General features: G+C 37.6%; 1 pseudogene; it reads left to right on the plus strand.

Moving 5' to 3' along the window:
- Positions 1–12,212: 12,212 nt before the first annotated feature.
- LOC127162754 (E3 ubiquitin-protein ligase TRIM35-like) lies at positions 12,213–15,867 on the plus strand (annotated as a pseudogene).
- Positions 15,868–20,651: the final 4,784 nt, after the last annotated feature.

Here is a 20,651-nt window from a genome sequence, read left to right on the forward strand (position 1 = left end):
TGACGGTTTATCAGCATCCCTCCACCACCCCATCTCCTCACTCCGAGTTCTCACTACATCTAGGGGGCTTCTCTGGGTTCGGACCACAACCCATACTATTCTCCGGCTATTTATATGTAAGCATGAACTTGTGATGTAGCCTGTATCTCACAGATGCCTACCTTCTAAATTGACTTATCATCATTAAATCCTTACTTTGAAGTTCTTGAGGTTATTAGATCAGATTCTATGAGTTTACTGTAATTGTATTGTCTTCTTTATGGCTGAAATAGAATGGCGATGGCCTTCTAGGTGATGAGGTCTTCACTGGGGTTCATCTAGCCCCAGGTCTTCATCTGTAACTGGGGCTCCTCTAGTTGACGCAGTCTCCGCTGACATTCAGGGCTGTAGAGGTTGTCTCTAGGTGCTGATCCAAGCCAGGTTAAAGAGATGGGGTTTTAATCTAGATTTAAACTGACAGTGTGTGTCTGCCTCCTGAACAATGATTGTTCTAGAGTTTGGGCACTAAATAAGAAAAAGATCTGCCGAGTTTTGAGTACACAGCAGACATGAATGACTATGTGATAAGCTCTCGCTAAAGTACTGAGATGCAAAACCATTCAGGGCTTTATAAGTAATTAGCAAGATTTTAAAATCTATACAATGGTTAATAGGGAGCCAGTGCAGTGTTCACAGAACCACACTATACTTCCTGATTCTAGTAAGAAGTCTAGATGCTGCATTTTGGACCAGATTAGATTGTTTAAGCATGCTGAACATCCACCCAAATAAAGCATTAACCTTGAGGTCATGAACACACATTCTGCACATTCCATTAATGCTGACCAACAACTATTGACTTGTGATATGATATTTATTGCTGACATTAATATTGTTACAGATAAAAGCAGTAAAAGATATATTAGAAATGTGTTAAAGAGGAATTATGTGCCATGTTCAACAGTCTTTTGGTCATCTAAATATGAAAGCACTGAGTGGTTAATAACAAATAAGTTTTTCATAAGTAACAAAGTTAAGGACGTATAGTTTAAAATATTACACAGAATTTACCCTGTTAAAGAATTATTTGAATTGTCGAACAGGGTATGGAAAACTTTTGTGATTTTTGTGGTGTTGTTAAAGAATCTGTTATTCATATTTTTCTTTCAATGTGTATACTCAAGATTATTTTGGGTAGATGTCTCTACCTTCATTTCTAGGATGTTTGGAACATTAATGCAATCAGAAATGTATGATATTTTATATATATACAAAGAAGAAGAAGAGGGAAAAAAACTAAAACTTGTGCTGCAGTAGATGACACCAATTGCTTGAATGTTTTAACTGACAAGGCTTAAAAACATGTAAATTATAAAGACACAGTGTCTCGGTCGGAGCAATGACAGATCAGTCAACGGTCCCGAGCGTCACACTGCCCTCATTACCTGACCTGGCCACAATCAAATATGTTAGCTTTGCTTGGAAGCATAAAGGAAAATCAATTATTGGTAAATTTAACTGTCAGAAAATGAAAGTAAATAAGGGGAGTTAAAAGATTTCTTATCCTGTGGCTCCCTCTGGACTGAAGTTGTCCTCTAGAGAGGGCGTTTTTGCATAGCCAATGTAAGTCTATGGGAAATCTTTGATTTTTGATAATTATTTATATGAAAACTGTCTCATCAATTAGAAAAGATAAACTACCAATGAGGTCCAAGGTCTCTGCTGACTTTGGTGCCTGTAGCATTAAAGCCGTAGGAGGAGTTACAGAGTCTCAGAAGTATAAGAAGAAGTTTAAATAGTAAAACAGTATGTTGACTTTCTCAAGCCAACATAACTAGCTAATAACTTAAGTAACATTAGTTTTGGTGGATCAGTGAATGCGGGAGAAGGGGACAGATAACATAGATACTGTGTATGTGTCTGTTTATGTACAACAGTTAAACCGATAACAATGTTTCTATCTATAAATGCTTTAATAATACATAAAGACCTCAATGTCATTGTCATTGAAAGTCTGTACATTGGAAAAGACGGCTGAGAATGACATTTTTTTTTAATAAAAGCACTGTTGCAAGTATTATTGCAGAACAGGACATTGTTATTAGTGGCTGTTTTTGTTATTATTGGTAGCAAATTGTAAATATTATTCTTATTTACTACTCATTTGAACCCTTTTAACATTTTTATTATAATGATTAATAAAGATTATCATGCTGAAGATCGCATGTCTAATTTCACCAGAATATCTTTATTTATATAGACTATATGGCACACACGCACAGGACTGTGGCAGCGAAGGATACTGTCAGACCCCTTGGACTGTTTATTTTTGCCCTTTGTCACACCCCCATTTGGACTGGTTTGTTGGTTTCTCCCTCTTGTGTCCATATATGGTCTTTCCTGTTCCGTTTCTTGTTAAGTAATTATTGGTTAATCACTCACACCTGTCCTTGTATTGTTAGCACTCCTTTATATGTTGGATTCTGTTCAGTGCTCAGTTGTTGGATGCTAAAGTTATGTTGGCATGTGTGTTTCCCTTCTGTGTCTGCCCGGAGTTACCATTTGTGGATTATTAAAGACTTTTCGTTATATTCCGTCGTTGCTCGTCTTACTCTACACAGCCATGACAGAACATCTGACCGTCAAACAGTTTAAACCGAAATTCCCTCTACATTTTATTTTTCTGTTTTTCACCAGTTTTTCTTTTTTTGCCCCCATGGGCCTCGCCTCTATTAACGCTGCCCCAAGAAGGGGTAACACCCTTCTGGAAGGAGTTACCATCTTTATCTTCCAGGATGGCAGGGACCTGGAGGATTACGTGGAGGAGTTTGTCGGCACCTGCCACCGTGCCATCTGCGATGACGTCTGTCTGATGGAGGGGTTTAGGTGTGGGCTCATCGATGACCTCCGCTTCGCCTTACCCGACGGAGATCCTTGCTGGACCTTAGAGCAATACATCAACCTCGTACTGTGTGCATGTGGTTCAACGTACACTGTAGGCGAAGCAGAGGAGGAAAACTATCCCGTTCAGTCACACCTAGCAGATGTCTTGCAACCAGACCCAGAGCCCAGCCAAACCACACCTCAACTCGCGGAGCCTGAGTCCAAGCCCACCGTGGACAGAGAGCCAGAGCCGAGAGCGACCGTGCCATCGCCAACGGGAGTGACAGCGCGAGAGATCGCCACAGAGCCTGAGCCTAGCGAGTCCGACCAGGTGCGAGAGCCGTCCATAGAGCCCGCGAAGGTGGACGTTCCAGTTGGGCGTGAGGGTGCTGAGGACAGATACAGATACACAGATACAGATACACAGCCGTGACAGATACATCTATGCTGCCTTCAAAATTCGATCAGAAGAAGGTACCTCTGGAGACAGGAAGTGAAGAAGGTAGGAAGGTGCACAAAGCACACTTATATATACATATATACACTGTGTATTGCAATATTAATGTGGCCTGTGGGTTGTAAGGAAGCAGCACAGGATACAAAAAAATCACTTTCAGAGGGCTTTATTCTGACAGCTGTCTCTGGGAAGGACAGCGATCGATGGGAGAATTAGATAATGCAAAAGTTTTAATAAAAAAAAATTAAATGACTTATGTCTCTGTTGTGGTTGTTTGACAAAAACCAAGAGATCAAACAGTGAATTCAAAAATCCCAGAAACAGTCCAGGAATATTCACCACCATCAAAAATTAAGGTTTAATTACAGGAAAACTCAGCCTTTCTGAGTTGAATTACAGCGAAATGAAATGTAGTAAAATAAAAGTGAAATACGGTAGAGGCTAATATTTGAATAAAATGACAACAATAAATTAGCCTACCATTACACAGTTTTCATGAAATTACATGTTAAGTGTAAAGAAACAATTTTTTTAGTACATTCTAACAACTTTATAAGGGTATCAAATGTTTTAGGAACACTCATAACGGTTTTTAACATGCATATTTCAATCACGTTAAAATACACTGGGCTTTAAATCGACTAAATGAAATTGCATTAACAATTATTATTTGTACATACCCAGTCCTTGCACGTGTTCAAAACGTGGTCAAGCCTGATCCACCTCGCACATGCAATCAATAAACGTCCGTAAAGACAATCTACGGAACATTTCTCTTTAGCATACTATGCTCACGTACATATTTAATGAGATTCGTTCACAACTACTATAAAAAGATGTACATTTACCTTGCCCAATTCAGACTACTGGTGCAAAACTCAGAGCATTAGTTGCGTTCACTGCTCCCGTCATACTGAGATTGGTATGCAAGTGTTACATGCTGGAGCGCCGCAAAGCAAGTGTCGCAACACCATTTCTTAAAGGAGCCACAACCCATTTATGCTTAACATAAACTTTTGTTAATTTTCTCCACTTGGCTACATTAATAATTTATAAATTGTTAAAAGCAGTTACTTTACTGATAGTGTGTCTTGGGTCTACTAGGCCTGAGCACATGGTTACGGGGCGGATCTACCGGGGTGGCCCAGAATTATCAGAATAAAATGTAAATGTAAGCAGTGTTTCATGTGCTACTTTTCAGCCGCAGCGATGACAGCGTAACGCAAAATAATGGCAAAAAACACGTCTTTCAATAAACTGTGCACGATGGTCGCACGCGCACGCACCGCGCCCAGTGTATTCGACTTCATTAACAAATGACTCTTATGAACCGGTTCTTTTTTGAGTCAAAAACCCCAGTTCACTAACAATTGCTTTACATTTGTTCGTGAATCAGATAATTACTGCTTCTCGGCTAACTGCTTCTCGGCTAACTCAGAAGTCCTCTGAGAATTCTAATCCCGTCCGGATATGTCTGACTGTGCGTTCACACCAGACGCGACTTGTGCGAATAAATCGCGCTATTCGCGCATAGTTGGACGTTTGAACATTTTGAGTTTACGCGCTTCATTCGCGCGTGAAATTCGCTTAACAACAGACGTGAATTCGCGTCATGGGAGGGGCTTCTGCCAGGCGGCTCCAGTCTCGTTGCTAAATGGCTGACATGGATTTTGTTGAGAGGGTAGCTGCGCTTTATGTGCTATGGAAGGCTGAAAAAACAGCGTACACTCGTTCGCCGCCGTGTCTGGGTCAATCAGATCCTTCAGAGGTGCACCCATATATGTATATATAGCTCAAATTGAGTAAAGAGTGTTTTTTTTTTTTACAACTTACCAGATTGTCCGACCTCCTCACTTACTTTCTTCCAAGCAAGATCCTTTTTATTCCTCCCAGCAAACACAGAACGTTCCCCTAACGTTCCCCTATGGTTCCCGTTTGGTTATTTTTTTGGGAACCAAATGAGAACGTTCTAGGAACGTTCCCTGTAGGTTCTCTTTTTATTAACCTACAGGGAACGTTCCCTGCAGGTTATTTTTTGGTTTAAATTTATAACCTAAAAAGAACCTTCCCAGAACGTTCCCTGCAGGTAATTTTTAGGTTTTATTTTTAGAACCTACAGAGAACGTTCCCGGAACGTTCCCTGTAGGTAATTTTCAGATTGCATTTTTACAACCTACAGGGAACGTTCCCAGAACGTTCCCTGCAGGTTATTTTTAGATTGCATTTTTACAACGTTCTGGGAACGTTCCCTGCAGGTTATTTTTTGGTTTAATTTTATAACCTAAAAACAACCTTCCCAGAACGTTCCCTGCAGGTTATTTTTAGTTGTCATATCAGTGTAAACTAATAAAAACTTGGCAGATCTTTCTGATCATTCTAATGTTAAAATGTATTCTTTTTCATCATAAATGTAGCCGGAAATGGGTGTGCTGTGCCTTTAAGCAGGCAGGTGAAGCAACAAGCGGGGGGGTTTTAAGTCTCGCGATTATTAAACTATCGTTTGTTCACGTTTCTTGGTGCTGTACTCCCCGTTGTTGGCGCTTGGAAGAACTGTGCAAGTGCTCTCTGCTAATTAATGAATTTTATTGTGGGTCGAAGAGCTGCATAGGTGTGTGCGGGTGGTTTTGACAAATTGACGATCGTCCTCGTGTGGAGTGCGTATGATTTGTGGGGAATAACATCTTGGAGACTGTTAGTGAGCTGCTGTGTATTGTTGTGCCTCTCCTCCTATGAAGTGGTTGGCTTCTACCGGCTAGCAATATCAATGATATTAATTCAAGTTGTTGTGCACCTGTCCCTTTTCCTGTAAGGAAGTGATTGGCTTTACAGTTTAGCACTGCGTCTGATTTTCCTCCATGAGGTGGTTGCCTGCTACAGTTTAGTCCATTATATGGGCTGAGGTTTTATGCTGATTGTCGTGCTGTGCGCCACTGTTTCCTTTTCCCACTTTTTTTGTTTTGGTTTTTGTTTATTTGATAATCCATTGCAGTGGTGTATAGAGGTCTATTTAAGCCTATGAGTGCCCATATTAATGTGACCTTATGGCTGTATGTTATTTGGGTTTAATGAGTGGCTATATTATTGTAATCTTATGGTCTCGACAGGGTTTTGTTGAACTTTCCATGTACTGAAGTTTTCTTTTGTTGGTTTGTGGTGTTTTGTGTTTGGGTACATGATTTTTGTTGGGTACATTTGATTTGTTTTTTTGGTTTGGGCTTTGTGTAAACCTTTTTTTCAGTACAAGTGGTTGTTTGAATACAAAAATCTTGGTAGTCCAGTACCATATTAGCCAATTTTTATTACTTCGAAGGTTCCTTTATGGACAACTGTATTTTTAGACTGGAAGCTAGACAAAAGTCATAATATACCTGTTAAAGTGTTGGTTAACGAATATTGTTTTATTGAAATAAAATTGATTTTCATTGCACTTTGGTTTCCAGGTTCTTTCAGTTGAACCACCTGGGCGGGAGTTTAATATAGCAGGTTCCCCTATCCTGTATATATATAGGGGTGGCGTAGTCGTTATTTAAATCTTAACGTCGCCAAAAGCTAGGCATTACATCCTGGTGGTTTCGGTTACATAAACAAACTATTTTTTTTGCAGAATTTCATGTCTGAAATAAGCGTTTAATAAAGTGTAGACATCAAAGTGGTCAAATCGAATTATAATTATAATATAATTCCAATTAAGCCAAGTTTAAGCGTAGTCAGAAAATCATATCATTAACACTGGGTTTGTTTGTATATTTCTTTTCTGCGCGCCTCTGATCTGCACGCGCTTCTCTAGCACGCGCTCAATCCTGCCTTCCACAGAAAACCGCGCACCCGCGTAATTTAAAAATTAACGGTCATTTCGTTTTACTGACTAACATTCGTTGATTGATCGCTTTAATGAATAATTACTTATAATTAATATATATATACGAGAGTAAATATTGTGATTTCAGGGAAATTTGACACGTCCAACTGAAGAGAACATGATGTTAACGGAGAAGTTTTTGTGTACTGACCAAAAGAGAGAAGCACATCGTCGTTAATTCAGTGGTAAGAAACGAATGTAATATTATTCTAAGTAAAGTCAAATAAATGTTATTCGTTTTCAATGTCTGTAAAAATAAAATTCACATTTTTAAAATCCAATATTTTGTTGAAGTCAGTGTTATTTGGTGCTTTAATAAACAAAATCTGGGTTATGGTACTTCTAATCTTATATATTAACGAATAAAACAAATAGGATATTAAAGGATAATTTAATGTCATTTTATGGTGGCTAAATGTGCTCTAAATATCTGTAAGGATTAAACAATAGTTTAAAACAAGACATGGTTTGTAGTAGTGATTATTGAGGTCCACATCCGTCCGTCTTCCATGCTGCTTACTACGGGACGCGGGAGTGCTGACATACGGCAGCGGTATCGGAGTGAAGAGGTTAGGAGAACGTTCTGGGAACATAAATAGAACGTTCCCTATTGGTTAGCCAGGAAAGTTTTCTTAACGTAAATAGAACGTTCCCTGCAGGTTAGGGGAACGTTCTGGGAACCTACAGGGAACGTTCTCAGAACGTTGCGGGAACGTTCCCGGAACGTTCCCGATAGGTTCCCAGAACGTTCCCCTAACCTGCAGGGAACGTTCTATTTACGTTAAGAAAACTTTCCTGGCTAACCAATAGGGAACGTTCTTGGTAACGTTCTGGGAACGTTCTGGGAACCAAAACCTAACGTTCCCAGAACGTTCTGGGAACCAAAAATTGTTAGCTGGGCTGTTTCTATAAAAGTACGAAGATGTATCGTACAGCTCCGGATATCCACATACAGCGACAATGATTTTGCCCTCCATTGTTGTTTGGGATTTCTGCCTCTGCTCGCTACGTCCTAATCACGTCACTACTAGAGCAAGCTCCTGATTGGTTATCGCGGCGCGAATATTCGCCAAAGTTCAGATTTTTCAACTTGCGCGAATCACGCGTTACGCGCATCAAACACCCGAAACGCTCAATTCGTCTATTCGCGTCTTTGCATTGACTTAACATGTAAATCACTCGCGCTTACACTTCATTCGCGTCTGGTGTGAACGCACCATTAGATAAAATTGTTTGGTGATCCAATTCTCTGACCGCTCGCACCACGTTCATCATGGATATAGGCCTTTTTGCCGTATCCGACAAAACAATATTAGCATGAAATCAATAAGAAGATGCCGATCACAGAAACTATTAGCAGAGTCAGGTAAGCATCTGGTCGTATTGCAGTTTTCTCTATTGTTAACAAAATGTAACTGATTTTAGTTGGCTCACTTTCCCAAACCATTTATACAGTTCCTTTCTCAAAGAGTTTAACAGTAAGTAGCAAAACTGATGGCACACCAGTCAGAATCATGCATCCAACAAGGAGGAGAGAACTTAACGAATCTTTTACATGGTTTACACATCTTTCACATGATTACTTACACATACAATATAATTACATGGTACAATACCAGTACATTAGATGGTGGACATTTTACTGTTTTATATGTACAGTAAATTGTAGCACATGTTGCACACCTTCAAAATTGTGACTCTCAAATTTTATTTATAACCATTTTTTATGCCTACTGCATTTTTTGCAGAACTGAGAAATGACTAGAGATCTTGTCTTGTGTCAGGAGTAAAAATTATTATTTTTTTAAATTAATGTAAGCATTTAAGAATACCTGTAATAACTAGATTGAAACGTTTGAAAGACGATTGTATGCTGGCTTGTCTTAAAGTCTTGTTTAAAAACACAAATAGTTTGGTCAGTTAGATGTTCCAGATGTTTGCTAAAGTGTTGCTCGTTGGTTGCTAGGATATTCTGGGTTTAGATTATATGGTTAATACTGTGTTATGAGTGATTACAGACATTCCCACCTCTGTTAATAACAGAAAATCAAACATTGTTTCCAAAAGTGATCCAGTTTCAGTGCTTTGATATTGTAATATTTCTTTCTAATGTTAGGAAATTAACATTAAATCATTGACATTAACATCTTAAACTTGCACTAAAACGTAATTTATACCATCTAAGTAGTAATTTAATAGAACTGCATGTCGTCTTTGGTGATACAAGCTCAGAAACATTTTAAACCTGTTGAAGGTTTATTATTATTATTATTATTATTATTATTATTATTATTATTATTATTATTATATATATATATATTTTTTTTTTTTATGTTGTTCATTGACTTTATAGTCTGTGTATGTCAGACTATAAACCCCCAAAAACTAGGCATGGGGGCTTGCTTTGGTGTTGCCACCCATGCCACCCCTTTGCCACCCTAAAAATTATTTTCTTTATCCGCCCCTGCATGATTACCATGGGTGCTTCGCGATTAACGTGATAACTGCTATATGTGATAAATGGTCAGTGTGTTGATGTTATTTAAGTGTAGAAGCTCATGATGTTGTTTCAGGTTGATAAGTTATCTTAAACTGGCACATTTAGGTAAACTTAACGTCTTTGTGCCTGGGTTATGCATTACATTTATGGTAACACTTTATTTTACTTTATTTTACTTTTATTTTACTTTATTTTTACTAGTTGCTTATTAGCATGCATATTACTAGAATATAAGCAATTTATTAGAACTAATTAAGCACATATTAATGCCTTATTCTATATGACCTTATTTTACATTCCTAATCCTACCCAATACCTAAACTTAACAACTACCCTACTAACTATTAATAAACAGCAAATTAGGAATTTATTAAGGGAAAAGTCGTAGTTGATGGTGTATAAGTGTTCCCTCTTCTAAAGTGTTACCACGTTTATCTAAATTAATCTGGTAACATGTGGGTCTTTATTTTATGAAATATATCAGATACGAAGGATTGAACCACATTTAGAAATGAACATGTGGTTAATTTCCCAGTTGTATTCTTGTATCATCAATTTAATTCTTTCATTGATCATATTTTCTTATCTCTTCTAAAATTGGCATGTTAATATCACATACGCAGTCTTTCAGAATGCTCTTAGTTTTTTAGAATGCTTCTCTTTTGCCAAATATGACAAAACAATAGCATGAAATCAATAAGAAGATGCAGATCACAGAAACTGATAGCAGATTTGGCTAAGAATCTAGTCGTATTGCAGCTTTCTCGATTGTTAACAAGTATAAATTCCTGTGTTGATTCTTTCAGCTCTCTCCTCTCTCCGTTGTTAGGATGCAGAGATTCTGATTGGTGTGTCATCAGTTTTGCTGATGTTTAATATAGTTTAACTCATTGTTAAACTTTTTGAGAAATGTGTCTTTGTTTTGAGAACTGAATGAATGGTTCAGGAAAAAGTGCCAACAAAAATCTGTTACTCATACAGTACATTTACAGTATACAGTACCAGTACATCAGATTATGGAAATTTCACTACTTTATATGGACAGTAAAGTGTTGCACATGTTGTACAGCTTCAAAGTTGATGATTTTGTACCTTTTTTTGATTGAGATCTTTAAGTGAGCGACGCCTCGTGGTGCGGAGGAGATGTAGATTCGTAAGAGTGATTGAAAGTGGGTAGGTGCTGAGTCTGTGGCTGTTCCATACACAGACATCAATGTCTTGAACTTGATGTGACCCACAACCGCTAGCTACAGCAGGGAGATAAAGAGAGGTGGGACATGAACCCTTTTGAGCTCATTGAAGTCTAGTTGTGCTGCTGCATTCTAAATTATTTGTAGAGGTTTCATTGTGCACAATGGAAGTCCAGCTGAAGAGCACTGCAGTAGTCCAGCCTAGAAGTGACAAGGGCCTGGACAAGAAATTGTGCAGCATGCTCCGTTAGGTAGGGCCTGTCTTTCAGTTGTGTACGTTGTGTAATGCAAACCTGCAAAATTTTTGCAATGTGGTCTTTGAGAGTCATCTGGTCATCAAAGATTACACCGAGGTTTCTGATTGAACATGATGGGGTAATTGTTGATTAACCTAGCTGGATGGGGAAATCAAGCTGTACAGTTGGAGTGGCAAGGAAGATGAGAAGCTCAGTCTTTGCTAGGTTGAGCTGTAACTGATGTTCTTGCATCCAATTGGATCATCTGGTTGAAATGAAATATAGAGCTGTGTGTGTGTCATCAGCATAGCAATGGTAGGAGAAACCATGTGCCTGTATGATGGGTCCCAGTGATGTAGTGTATGTGGAGAAGAGGATGGATCCAAGAACTGATCTCTGAGGAACCCCAGTGACTTGATGTGCTATGGATACAGGCCACCTTAAAGGACCTATACCTGTGAGAAACGATTCAAATCACTGAAGTAGAATCCCTGTGATACCCATTAATGAGAGGGTGGACAGAAGGATCTGATAATTCACAGTGTCAAAAGCGAAGAAGTTTCAATACTTCTGCCTCAGTGATGGGACAGAAGGAGAAGAGGGAAGTTTTAGCAGTGGATGTGGTTGGTTTGAGTTCCTTTGTGTGTGGAGCTGAGAACTGACTGCTGATTGTTCTGGAGCACTTTAAGTACATTATGGAAGTGCACTTTTTTTCCCACCTGGGTTCAAGCAAAAGCAAAAGCATCCTCAATTAAAACTGTCATATTAGCACACTGGTGACGCAGATCTGGAAAACTGTCACTGATTGTTTTGCCTACACAATCCTCTAAGGGGGCGTGAAAAGTGTGTAGGGGAGAGGTAATGGTAAAATTGTAAGAATAGAAGAAAATGCTAAGACAGTTCAGCTGGATAATTATTCATGCTGCAATGCATACTGGGAGACATGGTTTTTAGACTATGGTGGCACCCATCATGCACAACAACATGAATGATGTCTTGATGTCTGTGCCTTATAAACATAGCTACAACATCAAGGAAAACAAAGTGCAAAAAGCCAAGGGTCAAGTGCCTAAAGCTAAAAAAGTAGACTAGAACTCGAATACTGAAAATGGATTTACTATCTAAAGAAGAACTTTCTTGTCCTGTGTGTTATGAAGTTTTCAAGACTCCTGTTATTTTGTCATGTAGCCACAGTTTCTGTAAGGAGTGTCTTTAACAGTTCTGGAGAATTAAGGAAACTCAGGAGTGCCCTGTCTGCAGGAGAAGATCCTCAAAACCTGACCCTCTTCCTAATCGTGCATTAAAAAACTTGTGCGAGTTGTTCCTGAAGGAGAGAAATAAAAGCTGTTCATCAGGATCTGAGGAGATCTGCAGTTTACACAGTGAGAAACTCAAACTCTTCTGTCTGGAGGACAAACAGCCTGCGTGTTTAGTCTGCTTTACTTCACAGACACACATCAATCAAACATTAAGACCCATCAGTGAAGTTGTTCCATCATATACGGCAAGATTGATTCATTTGCAAGGATAAGAGCTTGATTTCTCAGCACCATTTTGCTTTATACCATGTATTAATGTACGCAATGCATTTTCTTCAGATTCTAGGATAAGCTCAATGCAGCACTGAAGTCCTTAAAAGAGAAACTCAAACATAAAGAAAACATTAAAGGAGAGTTTGAGAAAACAGTTAAGCACATCAAGGTAAGGATTGATTCTTTTGACATGATTACAAATTTCAATTTTAACGCTTTCACATTTTCTCACAATTATATAGTTGGGTATTATATTGTATACAATTTTTCGACATCAGAGAGCCACTATTAATATGTACGAATGTGCATTTGCTTTTCACTTTCACTTTTGAATTCAAGATTACATACGGAGTATCTACCCAATATTTCATATATAAGTAAGCTTTTGTGTGAGACTTTAGATACATTAGCCAGTATTAAATATAACAAGAATATGAAAGAGCAGTAAATGGTAAAACTGTTTGCTTTTCAAGCCAGTGCGTTTAAGACAATAACATTAAAATAATATGATAATAATTATAATAATGATGATGATGATGATGATGACGACACCGGAAGCCAGACACATTAAATTTACAATTGACCGCAGCCATTCTTACAGTATGCGAAAATAAAATGGAGAGGGTGCTGATCACACATTTTACAAGATAATCCCCAGTGACTGAGTGATGATGCTCAGTGGTGGACAGGAAGTATTTGTACATTTTTAAGTATCTGTACCATAACGGAATAGTTTTATTTTGGGGAAACGATTACTGCAAAACATTGCAACTCATAATATTGTACTTTTTACTCCACTACATTTCATAAAAAATATCTTGTTCTGTATTATTTTGAACTGGAGAAATTGACACCCTTTCTGAGATGCAATACTTATTCATGAAGAAGCTGATTTGTGATTGCTGATTAACTTTCAATGAGCCTGTTAAACTGTTTTGCAATCGCACTAAACAATTCTTTCCTGAACTGATCCGAGTGCATCTGTTCTGTTTAGGCTGTAAAATTACAGGCAATAAACAATAGCCCATTTAGTTGCTTGTGACTACCTTGTTCTTTCTAAAGGTCTGATTTCAGATCATGGATTGATTGACTGATTGATTGACTGAATAATTGATTGAGTTGTTGATGATCAGTTGTGTGTTTGTTCTGCAGAATGTGCACTTGCCTTTCACTTTCAAATTTGCAATAAACAATGGCCCATTTAGGTGCTAGTGACTACCTACATATATAACAATATATTTTACATATGAACATATCTTCTTAAAAAGTTTCATATGATTAAACAACATAAAACTGTGTTGTTTTGTGAAGAGAGGCTTATGAGGTGTGTGTATTTGCCTCATACAAAGACAGTATATCTACAGTACTAGTACATCAGACAGGTAAAGTTGTAGTTAACTAACCCTCATTTACATTTGCTGCATAAGTTGCATCTTTGAGACGACTGGAGTGAATGTGATTTGATTTCAGTCTCAAGCTGAGCACACAGAGCGTCAGATTAAACAGCAGTTTGAGAAGCTTCATCAGTTTCTCAGAGATGAAGAAGAAGCTACAATCACTGCACTGAGGGAGGAAGAGGAGCAGAAGAAGCAGATGATGAAGGAGAAGCTGGAGGAGATCAACAGACACATCTCAGCACTTTCACACACAATCAAAGACACAGAGGAGACAATGAAAGCCAGTGATGTCTGCTTTCTAAAGGTCTGATTTCAGATTATTGATTGATTTATTGATTGATTGATTGAGTTGTTGATGATCAATGGTGTGTTTGTTCTGCAGGAGTTTCCAGTCTCAATGGAAAGGTGAGTGATCTGCTGGTGTCTCTGGTCTCTCTGCTTCTGATCCAAATCCACTGCAGTTCTGACTCCTGAATGTTCTTCCAGAGTCCAGATCTCACAGCCAGATCCACAGACGCCTTCTGGAGCTTTGATTCATGTGCCATGTTACTTGGGCAACCTGCCGTTCAGAGTCTGGAAGAAGATGCAGGACATCGTCCAAAACAGTGAGTCTGGAGATGATCTGAGCTCTTACACACAAACTGGAAATGATGGATGGGTGAATAGATTTTTTTTTTTTTTTTCTTTTTTTTTTTTTTTTTGCATGACACAATAGTGCATACAAGGTTATTTGAGTGTTTGAGCCTTTGTACTAATTACAGAGACTGAAGGTTTCAACGTTGCTTCTACTGCATAGCTTTGGATAGAAAAAGAACGGTGCACAAATGATTTGGTGAAGAGCAGCGAACAAAAACAGCTAGAGAGCATATTTGTGTGTCAGTGTATGAGAGATGCCTATTAGTCCATGTGAAGCATGTATGGCTTCGAAATAAGGGAGAGCCTATACACTGCTTAAATTCAGGCCGACTTGTAAGGTACTTGGCTTGTCTTATAATTCCTCTCACATGATGTAAACTGTGATTACTAATATAATCACAGTTTACATCATGTGAGAGGAATTATAAGACAAGCCCCAAGAATTTCTACACAATTTCTCTCAATTGGATAAAAAAATGCTTGCAACTTCAGATAACTGCAAAAATTGCATTGTGTACGCCTACATAAGTCTGACCAGGGTTTGGTGGTTATAGCTCAAAAGCTTTAGGAGCGGTTACAGTTAGAACATTTAGTCTCAGAATAATATTGTTTAGTTTATCAAACTGTTGGTGATCATTATATGAACATCAGAATAAAATCATCTGTTGATTGTGTCTCATCAGCTCCTGTGATTCTGGATCCAAACACGGCTCATCCAGATCTCGTCGTGTCTGATGATCTGACCAGTGTGAGATGCAGCAGGAACAATCAACTGCTTCCTGATAATCCAGAGAGATTTAACTGGTATCACTGTGTTCTGGGTTCAGAGGGTTTTAACTCAGGAACACACTGCTGGGATGTGGAGGTTAATGACAGTTCACCCTGGGGTCTTGGAGTCACTTCAGCATCAAACCAAAGGAAGGGATATGACTTCTCTGACAGTGATGTCTGGAGTGTGGAGTATGAGCTGCCTTTAGGGTCTGGTTTTCCTGTTGAACAGGTTCTTGAGCATGTGAGATTTGATCTGGACTATGACAGAGGAACGGTGTCATTCTCTGATGCTGTAACTAACACACATCTACACACATTCACAGTCACCTTCACTGAAACTGTCTTTCCATTCTTCTGGTGTTATGATAGATTTACCTCTCTGAGAGCTGAATCCCTTCAAGAAGAGCACTTCTACAAAGTCAAATGATACATTTCTATTTCACTGTTCCAGACTGCCATAGCTAGTCAGTACATAACTGAAGAAGTCGCATCTTGTGCATCACTTTGAGAGTTTCATAGTAAAATTCGGTCACAGGTGACTCTGATCGATGATGTTTCTTATTCTCACATTGAGATCTCACTCAAGTGTCTCGAAACAAAACATATTGTATTTTGGATTCTTTGTTGGATTTACTCAGACCCACTGCTATCTAAGGTCTTCACTTAATGCAATGTTCCTGTCAGTGGAATTGATGTGAATGTTGAATTAGGACTCACTGGTTAACTAGGGTTCTTGTTTTTTACCATGTGTAAATACCTGTTGCCTTGAACTTGCTATGTGCCATAGTTGCACTCACTGGCAAACCAGGATGTCTGTCTTTGCAGAAATTATGGCTGCCACATGTTCCCTGTGTTCAGGTCCTATGAATCTTATGAATGCCCATATTCAATTCTCTGCCTGTCTAGGCATCAAACATTTTAGGGGGCTTCAATTAATCCTTATCCAGAGTTTGATGCCTTTGTTGTAGGCAACAAAGACTGGAAAAATTTAAACCTGGAGTTCAACATTCTTCTGCACCAGCCAGAGCCAAGGTTCAAACTGGTGGCAAACATTCAGCTTGCAAAACTAAAGTCCCTCTGAAGGAGAAACAGATGCTTTCTAAAACACTAATGCAACACTCTAATACTGTGCAGGACATTCAGGCTTTGTTGACAATATAATTTTCTTCTGCATCTGTATCTGTATCTGCCTCCTCATTGCCTAGGTTTGAGCCAGCAACTGAATTTTTACTGACAACTGAATGTTGTCTCTAGCAAGCTTAGATTAATTATTTGCTGATGAGCAGATTCATTTAACACCTTTAGAGGAGACACCATCGTTGCATTCTCAATCTTAACATTCTTATGGTGATTTTGCACATGAACAGTCTCTCGTTAGGCGGCCTGAGGTAAAATATGAGATGAATTGAATAGTTCAATTTTTGATATTTTACATTGGCCACTTAACATGACAAACTACACAATGATTACTTTCATAGTTTTTAAACTTTAACTCAAGTACTGAGTTTTCAGACTGCTGCTTGCAATGATCCATGATGGTCATGTGAGCTATTTTCAGTGTTCATTCTGTTCATTTTTTGACCTGCATGCAGTTTTTGTCCAGGATGTCAATAAGGCAAGAGGACAGATGTGTTATTTTTAAATATTTTGTTTTATTATTACTACAAGTTACTGTTTGTACAAGCAATTTATATATTGGTAATGATTACAGAATTGTGTCATTTTTTTAAAATATGTATTGTCATTGTTCATGCTTTACTTAAGAGTTTTAGAAGATTAAATGTGTGTTTTCTTTTTTTTTGTACATTTCAGAAGAGTTAATGCATTCAAATTTCACACTGGGAAATTTCAGAGCTTCATTCTATGTTTCATATATAAGAGTATATGTAGAAATTCACTGTGAGATGACACCACAGAAAGTGTAAATTATTGGTAGAAAAAAATCATCATGTGTCCTCGAGCTTTAATAACTAGTATGCCTCCCCATATTTACATATTCACACTCATATATGTTCACAGTCATACAGTAAATACCATGGACATTTTATCATTAATTTCCTTGTCTGAACATTTTAAGCTTTGTATGAGGAATTAATCCTTTTAAAGTCTTTTAAATTATCTTGTATCCATTGTATTTGATAAGATGTTGATGAGTTCAGAGCCTCAGTGATGTGTAATAGAAGCTAACTTTCTAACTGTGATTTGAGGAGAATCCAAGAGGAGATATAATAGTCTAATTCTTCATCTTTTCCATTAAATGTAGTGATCCAAACTCTTAATAGCATCCTGTTTTGAGTATTTTCTCCATTCGTCTGGGATCTTACCATTCCCCTCAAATGTTTTATTGTAGTATTTTTCTAGATCTTTCTGGAATCTGCACACAAACCACTTCCAGTAGGGCAGTTTAGAGAGATCAGGGGTGATGCTCCAGCTAGCAAACCTTCCTCCTGCATTTCTGTATTCTTTCCAAAGGACTGGCTTATCTGACGAATTGGGATAAAAAGATTGATCACTTGCTACTGCTGAAGTGCAGACACTAATAGACAAGTTTGTAGTTCCTCTATAAAAACACCCATCGATTCCATTAATATGGTGGAAAGGAGCACTGTGATCTGCATCATGGTTTTCTATGGTGTTGGTGCAGATGGCTTTACAGAACGGACACTGAACCCAACAGCACTGACAGAAGTGATCAATCAGAAGCTCCTCTGGCCTGAACTTGGAGTTCAGTTTTGATGGAAATGTCTCTGTGTTGAATCTCTTGCTGATTTCAACCAATATAGTAGTAATTGCTTCTCTTATCTTAGGCTGAAATTATCAACATCATAATGTTTCACTCCACTGAGGTCTTTTTCAGAGAAGATCAGCACATCTGAGAGCTGCTGTGTGAAACTCTTCAACCACAAACCAACATCTCCTCTGTTGACTTGAACATGTTCAGTAGATTCATGAGCTGCTTTCATGATCTTCTGCTGCAGGAGTTTAATGTTCTCCTCCATCTTGGGTAAAACACTAACACTGAACTTAACAGTGATGAACCAACTGACTTCATCTCTGATGAAACTCTTGAAGTGATCTCTGGGATTATGAATGTAGTTCATGTATTTGTTAAAATCCTCCTCTTCTGCCAGTGTCTTCAGGATGTGTTTCTCCAGATTTGATCTGTTTCTATTCAGTGATGAACATTCTGTTCTCATTGCATTTGCCAGATCTCTGGCAGTCTTCTTGTAGACCCATTGCTCAATGGGCTCTTTAAGTTTCTGACAGATGTACTCACCAAAAATAACAACAGAGTTGTTGCCTTAAAGAAATAAACAGAATTTTGTTAATTCCACTGAATATGTAATAAATTGTTTCACAAGTTCACATGTTGATATCATCAATGAGCTGATGAAGTATTTCTATTAAACTTTCCATTAAAGAGCAGATGCAAGGGAATGGAACTCCATCCCATCAACAATTAGAAGACTGGATACATAGGATTCTTTTCATTTTCATTTAAAAAAATAGTTACTGACAACTCAGCACTGTCAACATTAGCACTGTGTTCTTGACTTTAAACTTCTTAGTATTAGTTGCTCTTGTTTATGTTGCTTTCTCCTGTTGCCATCTCTCTCTTTTCCCTTATATTTTGTTTTGTTCTGATAACTTCCCCATCATTATACAGAATATCATCATACAGAATAGTTATTTATTTTATTTTTTGCAATATATTGTGCCATGTTAAACCATTAAGTCCCAGATAAAGCCAGTGTTGGTGGTAACACATTACAAGTAATGTTAGTTATGTAATAGTAATGTTTTTTCCCAAGTAACTAGTAAAGTAACCCATTACAAAAAAAATATCTGAGTTACTTTTTCAAATACATAATGCAAGTTACTTTATTTTCCCATTTCTTTCCTGTGCTGAAAGAAATTGGGAGTGAGGTGGAGAGGTGCTTTACATTGCATTACTTTACTTTCCATAAAGTAATGCAATGAACACACTGTGAAACAGATTTGTTTCTGTTAATGGTTCTGAGACAAAAGCAGAAGTGTAACTAGTCCTGTTCATACTCATTCATTACATTCAAAACTAATCTAAATGGATGTTTTAGTGCTGTATCTCATATATACATTTTATACAGGAAACATAAAGGTACTGTATGTCAAATATATACCAATATCTTCCATTATGCTTAGAAGTTTCTTTCAGTGTTGTCAGGCTGAGCAGAGGATATTGTTCTTTTTGTTTGTTTGTTTGAATCTGAACAAGGTATTGTAAAACTTCAAGTTGAGGCATAATGTGGAATAACAAAAAACTGACCATAAATATTTTTAACAACAAAAATACATACAGAGTCAAATCTGTCTTTAAGAGAATCTTCAGTGTCATTATGTTAACTTATGACTATTTTGAATAAAGGGAACAAGCCCCATTACTTCACACTTTTATTTCATTTGACCAGTGGATTCTAGCACTCCATAATGGTGCTGGCACTGGATTATTATGTGTCATATTATCATATGTGAACCTCTGGGACCACTTTTAATTCAGCAGTGGATTTGTACGGGGTTTTTTTGTTTGTTTGTTTGTTTTTGGCCCATACTTTTTCTTTCAATTCATTCATGGCCGAGTTGAGGTGTCCAGTTATACTTATTTTCTACTCAAGGTATATGTTGCATGTGGTCATACTGTTCAGTTTTGGTCATACCAATAATGAAATTGTGTTCAGGACTAATTGTTTTGTTAGATTTATTAGGGTTTCTTCTCTCTCTATAATTTTCAGTAATGCAAAAAATAAAGCATATCTCAACTCTGAGAATTAGTAAACCACACATTCAAAATCTTACTCTTCTTGCTGGAGGACATTTTTGTGGGTGCTGCAAATGAAAAGGAAAAGCAAGCACACAAAACCTGATGTAAAACTTAACTTACTCCACTTTGCACTTTTGTGTTAATTGTACTGTATTGTTTATACATACAAAATACACTCAAAATATTGAGAAAATCACCTTTAAAGTTGTCCAAATGAAGCTCTTACTAATGCATATTACTAATCAAAAATTAAGTTTCGATATATTTACTGTAGGAATTTTACAAAATATCTTCATGAAACATGATGTTTACTACATTTCCTAATGATTTTTGGCATAAAAGAAAAATCAATAATTTTGACCATACAATGTATTTTTGGCTATTGCTACAAATATACCCCAGCGACTTAAGAC

Source organism: Labeo rohita, chromosome 3 (genome assembly GCF_022985175.1).
Source record: "Labeo rohita strain BAU-BD-2019 chromosome 3, IGBB_LRoh.1.0, whole genome shotgun sequence".
Lineage (NCBI taxonomy): Eukaryota > Metazoa > Chordata > Actinopteri > Cypriniformes > Cyprinidae > Labeo > Labeo rohita.